The sequence below is a fragment of the Macaca thibetana genome, chromosome 7 (assembly GCF_024542745.1).
Source record: "Macaca thibetana thibetana isolate TM-01 chromosome 7, ASM2454274v1, whole genome shotgun sequence".
Classification (NCBI taxonomy): domain Eukaryota; kingdom Metazoa; phylum Chordata; class Mammalia; order Primates; family Cercopithecidae; genus Macaca; species Macaca thibetana.
Window position 1 is genome coordinate 108,658,304 of NC_065584.1, and position 15,122 is coordinate 108,673,425.

The window sequence follows — 15,122 nt, forward strand, 5'->3', positions numbered from 1 at the left end:
ACATCAAACTACCAAAACACATTCTTTCATAAACAATTATCGGGGTTTTCTAAACCTGGGATAGAAAGGTTTACTGGATGTTGAGGAAAGGAAATATTTTCATTTAAAAAAATCAGTATTTGTAATTTGTTGTTACCTCAACTAAGATTTCATTCTGTACCTGTATTTGCACTTTTCTTGAGACTTAGAGCTCTCAAGTGAAGATTAGCAAGTTTAAACTGGGGAAGAACAGACTACACACTGGCGCCGATGCTGAGATGGAATGAGACGTGGAGCAGGGCCCTGCAGACAGCACAGAGCCATGGGCCGGAGCTGAGGGTGTCCACAATGCAGGGGAGCAGAACTGGCCATCAGCTGGTCCTGTGTAGGACCGAGATGGCCAGGCCTGTCTACCCCTCATTCTGTCACTGGCTGAAGGGCCCTGGGAAGAGTGTGCCTCTGCAGCGGAGGGGCTGAGGGGTTGGCAGTCCCACGTGGAGGGCTCTGGACGTCACATCATCATGTCAGCTACATTCATCAAGTGCCACTTGAGTTTTCTGAGTGAAAAGACATCTTTACAGTGAATCTGACCGAGAGCTGTCACTCGTGTGTCTGGAGAAGCTGGCGCTGTGCGGCACATTGCCCTATCGTATGTGTAAAATGGATTGGGTCTCACTCCATTTTTCTTATGGCTCTATTTGACCTTCTAAAGACCTTTTTTTAAAATTGTAAGTGGTTTTCCAGACAGGCATGTAAGAAGCCTGTACGTTGTGATTCCCATCTTCCCAAGAAGAAAAACAAAAATTAACATGACATTGGAAATACCTATTTTCTAGAATGCATTTGGTACAATATATACAATTCCTTTATGAAGAAAACCACAAAGCATTACTCAGAGATTAAAGACCAAAATAGGCTCACATCTGTAATCCTAGCACTTTGGGAGGTCGAGGCGGGTAGGTCACCTGAGGTCAGAAGTTCAAGACCGGCCTGGCCAACATGGTGAAACCCCATCTCTACTAAAAATACAAAAGTTAGCCAGGCATGGTGGCAGGCACCTGTAATCCCAGCTCCTTGGGAGGCTGAGGCAGGAGAATCGCTTGAACCTGGGAGACGGAGGTTGCAATGAGCCGAGATTGCACCATTTCACTCCAGCCTGGGCAAGTGAAACTTGGTCTCAAAAGAAAAACACCAGGCCGGGTGCGATGGTTCACACCTGTAATTCCAGCCCTTTGGGAGGCCGAGACGGGCAGCTCACAAGGTCAGGAGATCGAGACCATCCTGGCTAACATGGTGAAACCCCATCTCTACTAAAAATACCAAAAAAATTAGCCATATATGGTTATATGAAGGACCTAGAGTAGCCAGAGTAATCTGGAAGGACAGGAGCAATGTTAGAGGACTTACATTATCTGACTTCAAGGCTTTTTTTTTTTTTTTTTTTTTTTTTGAGATGGAGTCTCGCTCTGTCGCCCAGGCTGGAGGGCACTGGCGGGATCTCGGCTCACTGCAAGCTCCGCCTCCCGGGTTCACACCATTCTCCTACCTCAGCCTCCCTAGTAGCTGGGACTACAGGCACCCGCCACCGTGCCCAGCTAATTTTTTGTATTTAATAGAGACAGGGTTTCACTGCGTTAGCCAGGATGGTCTCGATTCTCCTGACCTCGTGATCCACCCACCTCAGCCTCCCCAAGTGCTGGGATTACAGGCGTGAGCCCACCACGCCTGGCGATTTCAAGGCTTTTTAAAGCTAGAGTAATCAATATAGTATGGTACTGGCAAAACGATACACAAATAGATCAATTAAGCAGAATAGAGTCCAGAAATACACGGTCAATTGAGGTTTTTCTTTTTACTAAGACACCAAAAAATGTACTGGAGAAAGGAAAATGTTTAACTAGTGCTGGAACTAGATAACTGTAAAAGAAAAGTGAACTTTTACCTCATACCATAAACAAGAATTAATTTGACATGCACCATGGACTTCAATGTGAAAGCTGGGGCCGGGCACGGTGGCTCACACCTGTAATCCCAGCACTTTGGAAGGCCAAGGTGGGCAGATCTCCTGAGGTCAGGAGTTCGAAACCAGCCTGGCCAACGTGGCGAAACCCCATGTCTACTAAAAATACAAAATTAGCCGGGAGTATGCCTGTAATCCCAGCTATTCGGGGAGGCTGAGACAGGAGAATCACTTGAACCCAGGAGGTGGAGGTTACAGTGAGCCGAGATCACACCACTGCTCTCCAGCCTGGGCAACAAGAGTGAGATTGTTTTTTAAAAAAAAAAAAAAAAGGGCCAGACACAGTGACTCATGCCTGTAATCCCAGCACTTTGGGAAGCCGAGGCAGGTAGATCATGAGGTCTGGAGTTCGAGACCAGCCTGGCCAACATGGTGAAACCTCATCTCTACTAAAAACAAAAATTAGCCGGGTGTGGTGGCGCACACCTGTAATCCCAGCTACTCAGGAGGCTGACACAAGAGAATTGCTTGAACCTGAGTGGCGGAGCTTGCAATGAGCCAAGATCGTGCCACTGCGCTCCAGCCTGGGCGACAGAGTGAGACTCTGTCTCAGAAAAAAGAAAAAGAAAAAAAAATACATGAAAGCTGGAACTGGAAACAACAGAATGTGGAAGTTAGAACTAGAAAGCTTCTAGAAGCAAACATGGGAAAGTAACACCACAAACTTGGGGTAGGCAAAGATTTCTTACATAAATTCAAAAAAGGGGCCGAGCACGGTGGCTCACGCCTGTAATCCCAACACTTTGGGAGGCCAAGGTGGATGGATCACCTGAGGTCAAGAGTTCCAGACCAGCATGACCAATATGGGGAAACCCTGTCTCTACTGAAAATACAAAAATCAGCCAGGTGTGGTGGCACACACCTGTAGTCACAGCTACTCAGGAGGCTGAGACAGGAGAATTCGCTTGAACCCAGGAGGCAGAGGTTGCAGTGAGCCGAGATCACGCCACTGCATTCCAGCCTGGGCAACAGAGCAAGACTCCATCTCAAAAAAAAAGAAATATTGGTGAATTAGACATCACCAAAAAACATTGCTAGGAAAATGGTAATACAGGCCATACACTGGGAGAGAACATTTCCCCTTACCCCTTTTCAGGAACCATGTCATGCCCAGAGGCAACCACTGTTGCCCAGGGTATCCAGCAGTAACCATGTTCAGAGTGTATGAAGGCATTTAAAATTAGTAAGACACGCTTTTTTTTTTTCATTGATGCAAGATCTTGCTCTGTTGCCCAGGCTGGAGTGCAGTGACACAGTCTTGGCTCACTGAAGCCTCGACCTCCCGGGCTCAAGCACTCCTCCCTCAGCCTCCTGAGTAGTTGAGACTACAGGTATGCACCACCATACACGGCCAATCTCTCTTTTTTTTTTTTTTTTTTTAAGAGATGGGTTTTCAGCCAGGTGCAGTGGCTCATGCCTGTAATCCTAGCACTTTGGGAGGCCGAGGCGGGCCGATCACTTGAGGCCAGGAGTTCAAGACCCACCTGGCCAACGTGGTGAAACTCTACTAAAAACACAAAAAATAGCTGGGTGTGGTGGCAGGTACCTGTAGTCCCAGCTACTCTGGGGAGGCTGAGGCATGAGAATTGCTTAAACCTGGGAGGTGGAGGTGGAAGTGAGCCAAGATCACACAACACCACTATAGCCTGGGTGACAGAGTGAGACTCTGATTGAAAAAGAAAAAAATAAAAAAGACGAGGTCTCACCATGTTCCCTGGCTGATCTGAATTCCTAGGCCCAAGTAGTCCTCTGGCCTCAGCCTCCCAAAGTGCTGGGATTACAGGTGTGCGCCACTGCACCCGGCCCAAGAAATTTTTTTAATGAGCACAAAGAGTCAAGGAAGGCACAATTAAACCACACGAGCACCACAGCCTCTGGCATGGCTAAAATAAAAAGACCAGCATGTGGCTGGGCGCGGTGGCTCAAGCCTGTAATCCCAGCACTTTGGGAGGCCGAGACGGGCGGATCACGAGGTCAGGAGATCGAGACCATCCTGGCTAACACGGTGAAACCCCATCTCTACTAAAAAACACAAAAAACTAGCCGGGCGAGTTGGCGGGCACCTGTAGTCCCAGCTACTCGGGAGGCTGAGGCAGGAGAATGGCGTAAACCCGGGAGGTGGAGCTTGCAGTGAGCTGAGATCTGGCCACTGCACTCCAGCCTGGGTGACAGAGCAAGACTCCGTCTCAAAAAAAAAAAAAAGACCGGCACGTCAAATAATTGTCAAGGATTTAGAGCAACTGGAAATTACAAGATGGTACAAGCACTTGGGGAAACTATATGGCATTTTCTCACCAAGGTTAACATGTATCTACCCCTGAGAAGCAGCAGTTCACCCTTAGGTATTTATCCAAGAGGAATTTTTTAATGTGTCCACGCAGAGATTTGTATCTGAATATTTATAAGAGCTAAAAGCTAGAAACATTCTGATGACCGTGAAGAGGTAGATGGATCAACAATGAAGTATATGCACGCAGTGGAATGCAATTCAGCTGTGAAAACGCACAGCAAATCCACATAACAACATAAGGGAATTCCAGGAACTTTATGCCGGAAAAAAAAGCCAGACTTAAAAGGATCCGTTATTTAACTGGTAAAACTAGTCTCCAGTGATAGAAATTCCAACAGTGGTTGTCTCTGGGCCATGACGTGTTACCTGAAAGGGGGTTAGGGGGAAATTTCTGCAGGTGATGGGGGCATTCTGTGTCTTAATTGGTTCCACAGGTACATGCATGTGACAAAACTATTGAACTCTATCAAGGATGGGGCTGGGTGTGGAGCAACTGGAAATTTCTTTATTTTTATTTTTATTTTTATTTTTTTGAGACAGAGTCTCGCTCTGTCCCCCAGGCTGGAGCGCAGTGGCGCGATCTCAGCTCACTGCAAGCTCCGCCTCCTAGGTTCACGCCATTCTCCTGCCTCAGCCTCCCGACTAGCTGGGACTACAGGCGCCCGCCACCACACCCGGCTAATTTTTTTTTTTTTTTTTTTTTTTTTGTATTTTTAGTAGAGACGGGGTTTCACCGTGGTCTCGATCTCCTGACCTTGTGATCTGCCCGCCTCAGCCTCCCAAAGTGCTGGGATTACAGGCGTGAGCCACCGCGCCCAGCAACAACTGGAAATTTCTTACATTACTGGTGGAAATGCAGATGGTACAGTCAATTTGGTTTTTTTTGGTTTTTGTTTTGTTGGGTTTTTTTTGTTGTTTTTTTTGTTTTGTTTTGTTTTGTTTTTTGAGACAGAGCCTCCCTCTGTCACCTAGCCTGGATTGCAGTGGTGCAGTCTCACCTGGAGTGTGTTTTCGGATGACTTTTCCTAGCAGCACATCCCAGGAGGTTTCTTAGGCCACACAATGTCTAAAGCTGCAGGTGGCTTTGGGCCAGGTGCCCTCCGATGGGGGCCATGAACAAAGTGGAGCCGGACACCAGCATGGTGCTTCCCAACAGAATCCAGGGGTCAATTCTGCTTTTGTAATTGAATAAGTAAAACAGCATCTGAATGATCTTTTAATTTGTATTTCTTTTATTTTTAAAATTTTTGTTTTATTTATTTTATTTTATTTTTTTGAGACAGAGTCTTGCTCTGTCGCCCAGGCTGGAGTGCAATGGCACAATCTCAGCTCACCTCAACCTCTGCCTTCCGGGTTCAAGTGATTCTCCTGCCCTAGTCTCCTGAGTGGCTGGGACCACAGATGCACGCCAGCATGCCCAGCTAATTTTTGTATTTTTAACAGAGACGGGGTCTCACCATGTTGGCCAGGCTGTTCGTGAACTCGACCTCAAGTGATCCATCCACCTCGGCCTCCCAAGGTGCTGGGATTACAGGCGTGAGCCACCGCCCCCGGCCTTATTTTTAAAATATAGATGGGGTCTCGCTATGTTGCCCGAGGTGGTCTCAAACTTTGGGGCTCAAGCACAATCCTGCATTGGCCTCCCAAAGTGCTGAGATTACAGGTGTGAGCTGCTGTGCCCAGCCTTGGCACAGCCAATTTGGAAGAGTTTTTCAGTTTTTTACACTGTTAAACATATCTGTATTAAACATATTTTTACAGTGTTAAACAACTTCTCACCCAGCAATCTCACTCCTAGGTGTTTACCCAAGAGAAATGAAATGTATATTCAGACAGAAACCTGTACACAAATGTTTGTAGTGGTTTTACGAATAAGTGCCAAAACTAGAAACGGTCCACATGACCGTCAACTGGTGAATGAATAAACAGCTTCAAGTTACCCAGTGGAACACTGCGCAGAAAGGAAACAGGACCTTGTAACAACTTGGATGAGTCTCAAACTGCTTGAGTTTTCTGAATGAGAAGACATCTTTACACTGAATGTAACAAAGCTGTTCCTTTGCTCATGTGCATGGAACAGCTAAGGCCATGCTGCACATTGCCCTATCCTGTGTGTAAAATGGACTGGGACCAGGCGCGGTGGCTCACGCCTGTAATCCCGGCACTTTGGGAGGCCAAGGCAGGCGGATCATTTGAGGTCAGGAGTTCGAGACCAACCCGGCCAACATGGTGAAACCCCATCTCTACTAAAAATACCAAAAAAAAATTAGCCAGCCGTGGTAGTGGGCACCTCTAATCCCAGCTACTTGGGAGGATGAGGCAGGACAATCGCTTGAAACTGGGAGGCAGAGTTGCAGTGAGCCGAGATCACACCATTGCACTCCAGCCTGGGCAACAAGAGCGAAACTTCATCCTAAAAAAGAAGAAGGAAAAAACCTACTGTTGGAGAGATTCTGTGAGACACACCCTTAATCTATCCACAGAGCCTTTAGTGTCGCTAACGGGTACTCTGAGGCACCATTTTTTTGACATCAGACGCTCAGTGGTTCACACCTGTAATCCCAGCACTTTGGGAGACCGAGGCAGGAGAATCGCTTGAGCCCAGGAGTTCGAGACCAGCCTGGCCAACGTGGTGAAATCCTGTCTCTACTAAAAATACAAAAATTAGCTGGGCGTGGTGGTGCGCGCCTGTAATCCCAGCTACTCAGGAGGCTGAGACAGGAGAATTGCTTGCACCCAGGAGGCAGAGCTTGCAGTGAGCCGAGATCACACCATTGCACTCCAGCCTGGGGCAACAGAGTGAGACTCCGTCTCAATTTAAAAAGAAAATAAAAGTTAGGCCTGGTAGTGCACACCTGTAGTCCCAGCCACTCGGGGGCTGAGGTGGGAGGATTATTTAAGCCCAGGAGAGGCTCTAGTGAGCTTGATTGTGCCACTGCACTCCAGCCTGGGCGGCAGAGTGAGTTCATGTCTCAAAACAAAAAGAATTTCCAGTTGGGCGCGGTGGCTCACACCTGTAATCTCAGCACTTTGGGAGGCAGAGGCAGGCAAATCACAAGGTCAGGAGTTCGAGACCAGCCTGACCAACATGGTGAAACCTTGCCTCTACTAAAAATACAAAAGTTAGCCAGGCATGGTGGTGCACGCCTGTAATCCCAGACACTCAGGAGGCTGAGGCAGCAGAATCGTTTGAACCTGGGAGGTGGAGGTTACAGTGAGCTGAGATCACGCCACTGCACTCCAGCCTGGGTGACAGAACGAGACACTCTCTCAAAAAAAAAAAAAAGTTTCCAATCACATCCTGAGCATCGTCTCTAGAACACATTTTCTTGGCAGTGCCATATAGTTTATCCTTGCTCGACAGTCATTTTCTTATTTTAGCATCATTTGCCATATGGGGAGGCTAAAACATTTCGAAACCATTAATTCTGTCTCCTTTTTGGTTAAAATCTTTCTCTTAGTTAATGCACTCCTCTCACATTTTACTATAACCAGCAGGAAGACACTAGGCAGCATCTTCAATACTTTGCTTGGAAAATCTCATTAGCTAGGTCACCCCACTTATTAGGTATATTCTTTTTTTTTTTTTTTTTTTTTTTTTTTTGAGGCGGAGTCTCACTCTGTCGCCCAGGCAATCTCGGCTCACTGCAAGCTCCGCCTCCCGGGTTCACGCCATTCTCCTGCCTCAGCCTCCCGAGTAGCTGGGACTACAGGCGCCTGCCACCGTGCCCGGCTAAATTTTTGTAGTTTTAGTAGAGACGGAGTTTCACCGTGTTAGCCAGGATGGTCTCGATCTCCTGAGCTCGTGATCCACCTGCCTCGGCCTCCCAAAGTGCAGGGATTACAGGCGTGAGCCCCCGCGCCCGGCCTTATTAGGTATATTCTGTCCTATCCACGTAACTTCAAATAACAACAGGGCTCAAATTTCTGCTGCTACTTAGTGAAAGTCTTCCTTCAATTTCCAGTAACATTTTTCTCACTTTCTTTTAAGCCTTCTTCAGCAATGTCCTCAAAGTCCAAAGTCTAAGAACAGTGTGTTCAAAGCACTTTCGTGTCATCAACACTCTCCTCAAACCCCGGTCCCAGAGCCACGCCCACTTCCTCAAACCCCGGTCCCAGAGCCACGCCCACTTCCTCAAACCCGGTCCCAGAGCCACGCCCACTTCCTCAAACCCGGTCCCAGAGCCACGCCCACTTAGGTTTTGCTGCAGCAGCATCTCCTCTCTGTACCGAAATCTGTGTGTCCAAGAGCAGAGCCATTAATATGCATGTGTGTGAGACATACATACATGTATATGTGTGTGTATATGTATCACCCATAGATACTGGTAATCGTGGACTTGCTGCGGGCTTTGCTCTTACACAGTTAATTGTGTAAACTGATTAATCCGTGTCCATAGGGCTGCCTATTGTCTGCATTCGATGCTGGAGCCTGCTGTCCACAAGGCTTGCGTCAGGAAAGGAAGATGGATGTAAAGTGAGAGGAAGGAACAAGCTGGCATGCCCATTGTGTGCTGGGGCCCCGCAGCCGGACCCAAACCTGCCTCCGTTCTTGCTGCTTCTGGCCTTGGTAGTGTGGAGGTGCTGCAGAGCCTAGGGCCTCTCATCGTGACGACGAGCCAGAGGCCTCCTTCGGGAGCCAGAGGATCCAGAGAGTCAACGAAAATAAAACTTCAGACTGTCTGATTTATTGTGCCAGGGAGGAAGTTGAGCCCTAGAGACTGTCAGGTTGCATCACTGCAGTTCTCAGATTCACTCTCTTCCTCATTGTTCTTTTTTTTTTTTGAGACGGAGCCTTACTCTGTCGCCCAGGCTGGAGTGCAGTGACCGGATCTCAGCTCACTGCAAGCTCCGCCTCCCGGGTTCACGCCATTCTCCTGCCTCAGCCTCCCGAGTAGCTGGGACTACAGGCGCCCACCACCTCGCCCGGCTAATTTTTTTTGTATTTTTAGTGGTGACGGGGTTTCACTGTGTTAGCCAGGATGGTCTGGATCTCCTGACCTCGTGATCCGCCCGTCTCGGCCTCCCAAAGTGCTGGGATTACAGGCTTGAGCCACCGCGCCCGGCCCTTCCTCATTGTTCTTGTTCTGTAAATGGCTAAGAGGGACTAGAGACCAGACCTCCCCGCTTCCAACCACTAATGAACTGCCTCTTTCCTGTCCTGTATCTGACGCGGACCAGACGGTGCTCAAGACGCTATCACTAGTACCTCTTCCCTGCGGAATGTTAAATACGCCTTGCCAGGAAGAAAAAGACCAACTTGACTAATCAGATCCTCATAACTGTGCATGAAGTCTGACAGAGAGAGAGGTTCAAATGTTGGTACACTTGCCTAACCTTTGTCTGAATAAGCATTCCCAAACATCTACACTTTGGAACACTGACCTCTGTTCTTTGACATCTGTAGGCCGGGCACGATCACCTGAGGTCAGGAGTTTGAAACTAGCCTGGCCAACAAGGTGAAACCCCATCTCTACTAAAAATACAAAAATTAGCCGGGCGTGGTGGCGGGCACCTGTAATCCCAGCTACTCGGGAGGCTGAAGCAGGAGAATCGCTTGAACCTGGGAGGCGGAGGTTGCAGTGAGCCGAGACTGTGCCACTGCACTCCAGCCTGGTGACAGAGAGAGACTCCCATCTCAAAAGAAGAAGACGAAGGCGGTAGTGGTGTCCTGGCCATGGTGGTGGTAACAGTGTAAGCTGTCGGACAAACACAGCCACAGCTCCCTGCCTCTCCCCAAGCCTCCGCCAATGCCTCCCTCCTGGTCTTCCGGAAACACAGGAAGAAGAACTCTAGTAAACGCAGTCAGCTTAGCCAGCTCCACGTGCTGCAAAGCCACCATATCAATTCGTGGCATCCTTAAGAAAGAGTAGTTTGGCCGGGTGCGGTGGCTCACGCCTGTAATCCCAGCACTTTGGGAGGCCAAGGCGGGTGGATCACCTGAGGTCAGGAGTTCGAGAGCAGCCTGGCCAACATGGAGAAACCTGTCTCTACTACAAATATAGAAAATTAGCCGGGCATGTTGGTGCATGCCTGTAATCCCAGCTACTCAGGAGGCTGAGGCAGGAGAATCGCTTCAACCCGGGAGGCGGAGGTTTCGGTGAGCTGACATCGTGCCACTGCACTCCAGCGTGGTGACCACGCGAGACTCTGTCTCAAAAAAAAAATAGTAATTTATTATAAGGAAGTCCTTATACTGTTGCCTGTGGCTGCTGTAACACATTACCATAAACCTGGTGGCTTAAAACAACAGATATTCATTCTCTTGAAGTTCTGGAGGCCCGAAGGCCAAAATTTAAGGGAGCGATAGGGCCGTGCCCCCTCTATTCTCTGCCTCCCCAGTTTCTGGGGGCTGCCAGCATTCTGTGACTGTGACTGTGACTGTGTGGCTGCTTCACTCCCCTCTGTGTTCACACTGCCTCTTTCTAGGTCTGCTCTCTGCGCGTCTCTTGTAAGCACACTGTTTATTGGATTTAGGGCCCCTTTGGATAATCTAAGATGATTCCATCTCAATGACTTAGTCATATCTGCTAAGACCCTTTTTCTTCACGTAAGGTAACTCTTAAGTCTGTCAGGACTTCTATAACAAAGCACCATAGACTGGGTGGCTATAAACAGGAGAAATGTATTACTCACAGTTCTGGAAGCTGAGCACCCAAGATCACGGCACCACAGAGTCGGTGTCTGGTGAGGGAATGGGAGAATTTGAATCCAAAAATGCATGCTGTGTTGCACGCTGGAGGAGAGCCGTCTCCCTGTTGCGCTGGTGTTTGTTTCTCTGCCTGTTACTTCTGCTTTCTCACCTTTCCTTGCTGTGCTTTTCCTGTAGTGGTTGGAAGGTGGATGCTCACAGATTCCAAACACACGTGACCAGTTCTTGGCTCCAGCCTTGGCCTGGGTTCCCCAGAAATACAACCTGAGACAAAGCCATAGGTGCCTCCACTCCGAGATAGGGCGCGGTGCCCGTAGTGGGAGTCAGAGAGTGCTCTAGCAGGAGGAGGAGGAGGAAGAGGAGGGGGAGGAGGGGGAGAACTGATGGATGTGGGGCCATCTCAGTAAGCTGGCACTGCTCAGTGTGCCTGCCCCGCCTCTCGGCATGTCCCTAGAAGCCATGTGGACTGCATCAGGAAGGAAAGAGGAATCTGCCTGTGAGTGCCTCTCGTTGGTCAAAGGTGCAGGGAATGTTAAGTCTCTGCACAACCGCATGGGTCATGTGTGATTTCAGAGGACTCTGATGTCTCCTGGTGACAGGGAAGCCCCAGGGCAGGAGGTGAGAGATCCAGGCGGGCACCAGGGAGACCTGCGGTTGGGTTCTTGGTTGGAGTCCACGTATTTTCACTGCAGAAGAAACCAAAGTCCTGAAGATAGGCTGTGATGTGAGTGAGAAAGTTCCAACTCTAAACTCCCAACCAAGGTTCCCAGGGCGAGTCAGCTCGGGTCAGGTGCCCACTCCAGCTTGAACAAGGTGTGGCAAGAAGTAAGAGATCAGGTTGTACAAATATAGCAGCTGAGATCATACTACTGTGGAATGGCGGGATCAGCTGAGCAGGAATTAAAGTTCCTCCTGGTTGGCTGGGCACATGGCTCACACCTGTACTCCCGGCACTTTGGTAGGCCCAGGTGGGAGGATCCCTGGAGGCCAGGAGTTCAAGGCCAACCTGGACAACAAAGTGAGACCCTGTCTCTAGGGAAATAAATAAATAATAAATTTAAAAAACAGACCAAGACAAGTGTGATTTAAGGGGATATGTATGGGTGCCAAGGTAACAAAGGGTGGGTTGTGGTGGTCTTTTTACTGTGTCAACCTGGTGAGGCTACTGTCCCAGCTGTTCTATCAAACACACACCCCGTATTGCTAGAAGGTATTTACTGGATGTGATTAAATTTCATATCAGTTGACTTTAAGTAAAGGAGATGATGCCAGACAGGCCAGCTGGGCCTGATTCAATGAGTTGGAGGACCTTGAGGCAGAGCTCCAGCTTCCTGAGAGAAGGCGGAATGGTAGCCCCAAAGCTGTCTGCTTTGTAATCCCTGGGCCGTGTGACTATGTCAGTTTACATGGCAAGAGGAGAATTAAAATTGCAGATGGAATTAAGGCTGCTAGTCAACTGATTTGAGATAGAGACGTTACCCTGTATTATCTGGGGGACAGGGATGTTGTCACACAGACTTCTAAAGGTAGAAGAGGGGACAGGAGCACAGTCCAAGAGAAAGGTGTGAGGCCAGAGCAACCTGACAGCAGTGCCAACTGTGGGCTTTGAAGATGGAGAAAGTCAAGGGAGTGAGGCAGGATCCAGGAATGTGAGTGGCCTCTAGACCAACATGGAGAAATCCCGTCTCTACTAAAAACACAAAAACTAGCCAGGCGTGGTGGCACATGCCTGTAATCCCAGCTACTTGGGAGGCTGAGGCAGGAGAATCGCTTGACCCTTGGAGGCAGAGGTTGTGGTGAGCCGAGATTGAGCCATTGCACTCCAGCCTGGGCGACAGAGCAAGACTCTGTCTCAATAAAAAAAAAACAAAAAACAAAACAAAACAACAACAACAACAACAACAAGCTGGGAAAGGGGAAGACAGGGAAGCAGACGTGGTCTTAACACCTCTAGAAAGGAACGCAGTCCTGCTGACATGTCAGTGTTGGCCCAGCAAGACTCAGATGAACTCCTGAACTGCAGAAGTGTAATAGAATAAATTTGCATCATTTTAAGCCACTGTTGCCTCTGGCTGCTGTAACACATTATCATAACCTGGTGGTTTAAAACAACAGATAGGCCAGGTGTGGTGGCTCACTCCCGTAATCCCAGCACTTTGGAAGGCCGAGGCAGGCAGATCACGAGGTCAGGAGATCGAGACCATCCTGGCCAACATAGTGAAACCTCATCTCTATTAAAATACAAAAAATTAGCCAGGCGTGGTGGTACACACCTGTAGTCCCAGCTACTCGGGAGGCTGAGGCAGGGGAATCGCTTGAACCAGGGAGTCGGAGGTTGCAGTGAGGTGAGATCACGCCACTGCACTCCAGCCTGGCAACAGAGCAAGACTCTGTCTCAAAAAACAAACAAACAAACAACAACAACAACAAAAAAACTAGATATTAATTATCTTGAAGTTCTGGAGGCTGGAAGGCCAAAATTCAAGGCAGCAATAGGGCCTTGCCTCCACCATTCTTTACCTACTCAGTTTTGGGGGCTGCCAGCATTCTATGACTGTGGCTGTGTGGCTGCTTCACTCCCCTCTCTGTGTTCACACTGCCTCTTTCTCTGAGTCTGCTCTCTGAGTGTCTCTTGTAAGCACACTGCTGATTGGATTTAGGGCCCCTTCAGATAATCTAAGATGATCCCATCTCAAGAAGTTAGATCTGCTAAGACCCTTTTTCTTCATATAAGGTAACTGTCTTAGTCTGTTAAAGCTGCTATAACAAGGCCGGGCGTGGTGGCTCAAGCCTGTAATCCCAGCACTTTGGGAGGCCGAGACGGGCGGATCACAAGGTCAGGAGATCGAGACCATCCTGGCTAACACGGTGAAACCCCGTCTCTACTAAAAAATACAAAAAACTAGCCGGGCGAGGTGGCGGGCGCCTGTAATCCCAGCTACTCGGGAGGCTGAGGCAGGAGAATGGCCTAAAACCCGGGAGGCAGAGCTTGCAGTGAGCTGAGATCCGGCCACTGCACCCCAACCTGGGCGACAGAGCGAGACTCTGTCTCAAAAAAAAAAAAAAAAGCTGCTATAACAAAGCACCATAGACTGGGTGGCTATAAACAGGAGAAATGTATTACTCACAGTTCTGGAAGCTGAGTGCCCAAGATCACAGCACCACAGAGTCGGTGTCTGGTGAGGGCCCAGTGTCTGGTTCTCAGTGGCTGTTGTCTGGCTGTGTCTTCACATGGCAGAAAGGACAAGGCATTTCTCTGGGGTGTCTCTTATAAGGGCACACATCCCACTCATGAGGACTCTACCCTTGTGACCTGTCACCTCCCAAAGGCCCTGCCTCCTAATACCATCACCTTGGTGATGGGGTTTCAACATAGTAGTAACATTTACAAGTTCTAGGGATTTGACACAGGTATTTGCCAGGGGATGCTTTTTTTTGTTTTTTTGAGACGGAGTCTGCTCTGCCGCCCAGGCTGGAGTGCAGTGGCACGATCTCCACTCACTGCAAGCTCCACCTCCCGGGTTCACACCATTCTCCTGCCTCAACCTCCCTTGTAGCTGGGACTACAGGCGCCCACCACCGCGCCCGGCTAATTTTTGTATTTTTAGTAGAGACGGCGTTTCACCGTGTTAGTCAGAATGGTCTCGATCTCCTGACCTCGTAATCCGCCCTTCTTGGCCTCCCAAAGCGCTGGGATTACAGGCGTGAGCCACACGCCCAGCCTGGGGGATGCTTTTTCAGTTTACCAGAGCCACTAAATTTGTAGTAATTTGTCGTGACCATGACAGAAACCTAAAAACAGGACAGTATCTTTTTTTTTTTTTTTTTTGAGATGGAGTTTTGCTCTTGTTACCCAGGCTGGAGTGCAATGGAGTGATCTTGGCTCACCACAACCTCTGCCTCCTGGGTTCAAGCAATTCTCCTGCTTCAGCCTCCCAAGTAGCTGGGATTGCAGGCATCTGCCATCACACCCGGCTAATTTTTGTATTTTTAGTAGAGACGGGGTTTCTCCATGTTGGTCAGGTTGGTCTCGAACTCCCGACCTCAGGTGGTCTACCCGCCTCAGCCTCCCAAAGTGCTGGGTTTACAGGGGTGAGCCACTGCCCCAGCCACAGGACAGTAACTTTCTGAGAGCCTGCCCTCCAGATTTCAGACTGGCCGAGCCAGCCCCCATAGTGCAT